The sequence below is a fragment of the Amblyomma maculatum genome, chromosome 10, assembly GCF_055883805.1.
Source record: "Amblyomma maculatum isolate TAMU_Amacu chromosome 10, ASM5588380v1, whole genome shotgun sequence".
In the NCBI taxonomy this organism is placed as follows: Eukaryota; Metazoa; Arthropoda; class Arachnida; order Ixodida; family Ixodidae; genus Amblyomma; species Amblyomma maculatum.
In genome coordinates, this window is record NC_139353.1 from 95,356,076 (window position 1) to 95,363,235 (window position 7,160).

The following is a 7,160-nucleotide window of genomic DNA, read 5'->3' on the forward strand; positions in this document are numbered from 1 at the left end:
TAGGTGGGAAACGAGTAGAGTACATGACAGCAGACCTGAGAGACGTGGCAGGTTCGACTCCCGTTTCAACCTACCATTTCGGAAGAGGCACTCAATTCGACCGCTCCTGACAATAGACAGCGCCATGAGCGCATGTCATCTTTCTTGCCCGCTCTCTATTACTCTGACTCTGCGAACACGCATTGTGTGACACATTACGTCATCCTTATTTGTTAGCGTATCAGATTAAAATTTAGTGATGCGGTTTATTATTATTTTTATTATTTTCGGTTTTACTATATACGGTGCCCATCTCGTTCTATCTATCTTTCACGAAATTCCTTCCTTATGCACAATAGCAACTCAGTGCATTTTAGGAGCCACCATAAATTTAGAGTTTCCTTTTTTTTTGGCAATGAGATTCTCTATTGATCTTTTATGTCATCAGCTTACAACCAACTACCAGAGGCATCGCCTTAATTCTGTGCTCGCAGAGCTGACGCCAACCACACCCTCACTTGGATTTTTTGCAAAACATGAAATTCAACGTTTTTGCAGTACAATTAAACGTAAGAAGCCAAGCAGAACCTAATCTCAGCGGCGCGACAAGCGGCTAGTTTCATTTCAGTGTGTTGCGGCTGAATGCTTTGAGTGCCCTTTTAGCATCGTTTTTGGCCCGCCCACATTAGCTAAAGGATAGTACATGAGAAAAGTTTTATGCCGCTCCCAGCGTTATTCGGACGAAGTTTATTCCTTGGCACGCGCATGTAACACTTTGGACGCTATAAGTCTGCAGACCCTGTTCTCCAGGATATGAGGCGTCGGCTTTGCCAGCATCATCGGCGTTGGTGCAATTGGTGTCGAAGGGAAACAATATTAGCATACATCTCGTAGAAGATAGTTGGCCGCTTACTTCCCAGAAGGCTGTCTGGTTGACAAGTTGTGTGAATTGACCCCTTCGCATGAAGGAATAATCAGGGATTGCTAACTTTGATAGCTCCTTTCAGATGGATGAGAGCGGTTCGAATTAAACACGCGTTCCCTGTACGGTGAATACGACATGCTACCTCTAGGCCACGCAAGCATGCTAGCACGGTTCCGGTAAAGTGGCGCTTTATAGCAATATCGTGCGAGGCACAAATTAAGGGAGTGGGGATTAAGTGATTAGTACTGTGCGTGTGCGTGGTTAGAGGGTCCACAAAGGGAGTGTTGGCGAGAGCCGTAATACTGTCGCGTCATATCATTACAGAAGAACCTTATGTGTCGGCTACTTTCTTCACTTGACCTTTTACCCCATGTACTACGCGCTACTTTTTGCCCCCATGTAAGCGGTTCAGATCCAAATTGGCTTGATCTCTGCTTCTTATCGCTCATTGACACTTGAGCCTTCGGGGTGCGCCAGCCAGCAGAATCAGCTGCCGCCGACACGCTTCTTCGTTCACACTTATGAGCTAACACATCGCCGCTGTTTCGACTTCGACTGCGAGCTCCCGTTAACCCTAAATTAACCGCCCGACTCAAGCTACGTGCGCTGTGAAAAGCACCCAGCTATGCTAAGTGCCGAAGGGAGAACGCATTATCATGTATTACTTCAGTAAATCATAGCACATGTGACCCACGTATTGTGGCAACCTGAGCTTCACAATGCTATTTGTAAGCAAGTAAACAAAAGGGGCGTACCAACCAAGGACAGCATCGATAATATTTGAAAGTGAATCCTTCAACATATTGTTTTTGTGTTCGAGGTGACGCTCGTCCTACTGCAAACGATATGGCTTCACGGCGTCGATAAGCATTTTGGCAGTAGTCGTCACTAATTGTTAGCCGGTGGTCAACTGCGAGCACGCCCTGGTCATGCTGGCCACTGAGGGATGCTACCGGTCGACGCCGCGGACCACGGCGGCACAACTTCTTCGCCGTCCTATTGTCTGATGGAAATTCGCGGATTTTTTCCTGCGGGAAGATTCGGACTAGGCCCGAATGGCTTTTTCGCCGACATTTCCGGAGGATTCTTGTGGCGCGGTAAAGGATTTCGCTCGGTTTCGCCGCCGAATGCTCAAGTGTGGCTAGCCTTTAGGTTGCCGTTCTGATGGTCAATGACTCATCGCCCTAATAGCAGAAAAACTGGGCGCTGCTGCGGTAAAGAAGATATTCTGGGATTATGAGGTCATAGATTGTCCCATAAGTAGGGCCGTATAGCATATTCGGCAGAGTGGAGCACAGAAGAATGCTGCCGGACGAGCCTCAATAAAAAGCTTGGTTGGATAGTACTATGCCGGTATGAAACGAAAAAGCCATGGTGCCATACGCAAGTGTGATGCACATTCATGCTTCACAGTGCTTGCTCATGCTAGCATTGTGGCGTTTCTGGGAGGAAGTGCAAACTGCACAAGGCTGCTAGCCCCTCATACTAAAGGCAAGTGGCCAGTAGTTTTTTGTGGAACACGATAACAAAAAAAAAACGAAAATAATTGTTTTTAGGAATATTGGCTGTCACGTAAAACATGTAAAATAACGGACGTCGTGATGTCAGCACTCCGATGATGAAGCCTGTAGTCCAAGTTTCATTTCTGCCTTTGTCTCAAGCAGAAAGTTTTATTTATGCCGTTTGCCGGTAAATGTCGTTAGATAAAAAGGTGTAGGAGGTTAGAAAGTTCATTTTTGCAAAAGAAAAACGTAAATATGTGAAGAAAAGAGAAAAATGCATCACACAACAACTGAAACATGAATAAAAAGATACAGCGAATACAAAATGCATTTGGCGGAATGCATTTAATTTGATTTTTCGGATCACGGAAACATGCCTGTTTCTGGAATACCGACGGGCAAACAATTTCACTCCGCTTTTTTACGAGGAAAAGGTAAGGTCACGCATTATTTTTTTTTTCTCACAATGGGGGAACTGCTTGATGTAAATGTGCCTAAAATAATACTTCCCTTTTCTGGTCCTCAAGATGCGAAGTGCAGTGAGGAGTGCTTGGTATCGTCGAACGTTGCTTTCGAGCGTCTTGCAGTGAGCCTTTCAGACGGTGAAGAGAAATACTTGTGGTTTGCAACTACTTCACAGTAGTGCACGCCAAAAAACAAGGCGCTTGGCGTGTTTACATAGAGAGCATAGCAAAGTGCTACGCCCACAACCAGCGTCTGGCCGAAACTGTGGTGGAATATATATTGCTAAACGGTGTTTCCGAGAGGTATAACAGTCGGAGTCAATATCAGGAGCACCTCTGGAGCACCAGAGCACACAAACACAACAGCTTCAGCTTCAGTGTCGTCGCCGTTTATCCAGTGTCTAAAACATCCTCTTAGTCTTCCGACATATCGGCTTCACACCGTAACACTAAGCCCCCCTCCCCCCCGCCCCCGAGGGGCAAGCACGGTGTCGGTGCTTGCTGAACCAATGGCTGGAATAGTACGGTTTTAGACGAGCGACGTTAACAGTTCGTGTGCAGTGGAGTCTGCAGCGTGAGAGACAGGGGCGGTATCTTGTAGGACACGTAACTAAGTTGCTTCAAGACGCGGCAGGGAACCAAGTAACATGGCAGGAGGTTCCCGCACAGGCCCACACGGTGGGACAGGAGCCAAAGAAGAATGAAGGAGCCAGGCGGATAGCGTACATCTTGATGGTGATTGTCATACCGATATTTTTAGGCCGTCTGGAAAGTCTTGAGGCGATCGAGAGCAATGTTTCGGACGGCGTCGCCGCGTGCTTTGGCGTCGGAAGCATATTTGCTCAGTTGGTCTTCTGTAGGCAGCAAACTGTCAAAAGGGAGCACAGGGTCATACCCAAAGAGGAGATAAATGGGTGAACAACCTGTGGTATTTAGACGGAACGAATTGTATGCAGATGTGACGAATAGCGAATTTTCGTATCATTTACGTTGGTGGTCAGACATATCCATGGACTTGGATATGTCCGTAAGGTTCCGGTTAAGGCGCTCAGTTAGGTCATTCGTTTGGGGATCATATGCTACAGTAAATTTTTCGCAGGCAGCGCATGACTGGAGCAAGTCACCAACAACTTTTGAAATGAAGCACGGACCTTGATCTGTAAGTAGTTGACGGGGAGCACCATGAAGCAGGGTGACGTCGTGAGGAAGAAAATCAGGGACGTCGGAATAATAGCTGAACTGGATAGCTCACGTGATAGCATACCGCGATGTGTAATCAGTGGCGACTGCAATCTACCTGTTCCAGGAAGTCGATGTCTGAAAAGGCCAAAAACGGTCTAGACCGACGCTGCAAAATTGGTCAGAAGAAATGTCTGTTGGTTGCCGGTGACCACTGGGCGGAAGCTGCGGCTTCTTCCGACGCTGGCACAGATCACAAGCTGCAACCTAGCGGAGAACAGGTGACTCTCCCAGGTGTCCTGCAGTAGTGGCATTATGAAATTTGGTTACAACAGTAGCGCGGAAATGAGTAGAGACAACTAGCATAAGGTACGCACAGGAAGCTTGGCCGAGAGAAGAGTTGCGGAAATCGAAGCTGTCCTTGTAGCAATCCAAGAGTTGCGAGAGGTCGCGGGCGTGGTCTGGTGGTAGATCCGTATCAATCACTGAGGTCGGAATTAAAAGTGGCCGAGAGCGGGAGTGTACTATGATCAGGTTGGAGCTCAGGTGGGACTGCAGAAAGTGCGCACTCAGTGAGGGGAAACAGCTCGGCGAGTACGATGCATTTGAGCAAGACTTGAGCAGAGACGCTAAAGTTAAGAATTGGAAGGTAGGTGCGGTTGGCGGTGACGACGGTGTGAGGAAGGATGACATTGCGCTGAATAACATCATTAATAGGACAAGTAAGGTAGGCGAAATCAGGAACAGTGTGAAACCGAGACATGGGAACAAAGATGGCAGCTTCGGGTGACTTGGCGAATTCATCAGTGCGGAGACGGGTTATGAGAGGCACTGTCGGAGCAGAGCGGAAGGTCCAAGCGTATAAGGTAAGTGGCGCCATCGATAAGGGCAGCATGGGCGGTCAACATATCTAGGCCGAGAATCACATGTTGAGGACAGCGGTCTATAACGGTGAATAGGACAGGAGTAGTACGGTCAGGAATACTTACACGAGCAGTGCACATCCCAACGACAGCATCTGCACTTCCATCGGCGATACGAACGGCGGAGGAACAAGCGAAGGTCAAAACTTTCTTCAGACGTAGATGAAACGATGAACTAAGGAGAGACACTTGCGCGCCAGTGTCAATTAAAGCGGTTACAAGGAAGAAGTGGAAGTTGTAGGCTGTGTTCTCTTTTGTTCAGTGTTTTTAACTTTATATTTTCGGGTATTTTTCTTTTCTTTGTTATTTTCTATCGCGTTTTGTTTCCGCGGACTTCCTTCGGTCCTGCTCCTGGTAAGAGCGAGGCCAATTGTTTTTAAGTTTGGCCCAGCAGGTCAGTTTTCTGCGTTACCAGGCTGGTCATGGTTTCTTCGTGGTCATGCCAAATCTATCCGGCGGAGAGTCTTCCAGAGAAGGGGCCGTAGCGTCCACGGACGTTGCTCGTGACGCAGAAGACCGCACTATCGTACCTGTCACTGGAGATCCCACTATACGGGAGCTTGCTAACATGAGGACTCAGATGATAGAGGCATTGATAGACAAGGAGTCCAAGTGCACGAATCAAGTAAGGTTGCAGGCTTTCGGCGTGCTAAATGAGGTGATAACCCTTGCGGAGGGCCTCCGCCGCGCAATAGATATTCTATCTGCTAGGTTGGAAGAAGTGGGTTCAAGGTTGAGTGTTCTCGAAATTCATCCCCCTTGTCCTTCTTATGCCGATATAGCCAGACCTCGCAGCGAGGGCCTGTTGTCGAAGTCTGCAACCTTGCCTTCTGTCCCCTCCACACCGCTTACAAAATCCCGTCACTGATCCTGTAAACCCTGCAGGGGATCCCGCTATGACAGTATCTCACATTATTAAGAGGAACATTTCTCCTTCGAAGGCTGGCCTTGGAAATGCTACCTTGAAAAATAGCTCGCGTGGTCCCATTGTAGTAGCTGATGAGGAGAACTCTCTTCGCGCTTTGAAGAAAGCCATTGAGGACGCACCCTTTGTAAAAGCCGCTGTTAACCATAGGATGCAGGAAAATTGGAAGCCTCACATCCGGCTTTCGGGCGTGGATCCTGACATCCGTTCTGATTTCCTTATTCAAGAAATAAATCAAAAGAATCCAGATATTCCGATTGAAGGAAATAGCAGAGTTGTATAATATCGAGAAAAATCAGGATCATACGCCCACATGTTAGAGCTCTCACATTCTGATTTCAAGCAATTCCTTAACCGTGCCTAGACTATTGCCATGGTTAAGGATGACTTGTATGTTCCGGTGTGTCAATTTTGTGCGAAATATGGTCATTCGGAAAAACGGTGTCAGAAGCGAAGCGATCCCACTGAAGTAGTTTATACTAAATGCAGGGGCCCTCATAGCAGCAGCGATTGCACTTCGCAGCTTGGTGACAGTTTTATTTGTTGTCATGAGTGCAAACGTGCTGGCCGAAATTCTGCGCATCCAGTGGGTCATAAGGAGTGCACCATTCTCGCGATGAATGTTGCGCGCTTACGGGCTCGAACTGTCTATGAAAACGGATCCATCCTTTTCTTATTATTCTGCCCCGTGGAACGGACTTGGGAGGACTGGGGACTGTTTTCAAGTTCTTTGGCCTCCTTTGTCTTGTCTACGGGGTAGGCTTAAAGAACCAATGGTATATCAGAACGCAGTTAATCTTCGATGTTTCCCTGCTCCCTTTTTACGCACTTCTTCCTAAATTCCCATCGTGTAAAGATTTGTTGATTACAGCTTTATTATTTGCTCTGAATGTACTGCTTCCTTCATTTATTCTTGTTATTGTTTGAATTTCTTCTAATTGTATTCTTTAACTTTCTTTTTTTTCCTGTTTTGGTCTTTCTATGTTATGTTTCATGCAGTTGGGATTAGCGAGTATTCAAATATGTTACCGATACTGTCACATCAATCTTTTTTGCATTTTGCCGTAAGTATTTTTTCTGAATTTTCCGCCCATGCAAAGTTCGCTTATGGGATTTTACTTCTTAATTATGGCCAATATTAAATTTCTGCAAGTAAATTTATATCAAACGCGCTGTGCGACTTCCCCAATGGTTAAATATTTTCAAGACAACAACATCACAGTCACTCCTGTCAGTGATCCATATATTACTACCGAAAACGAA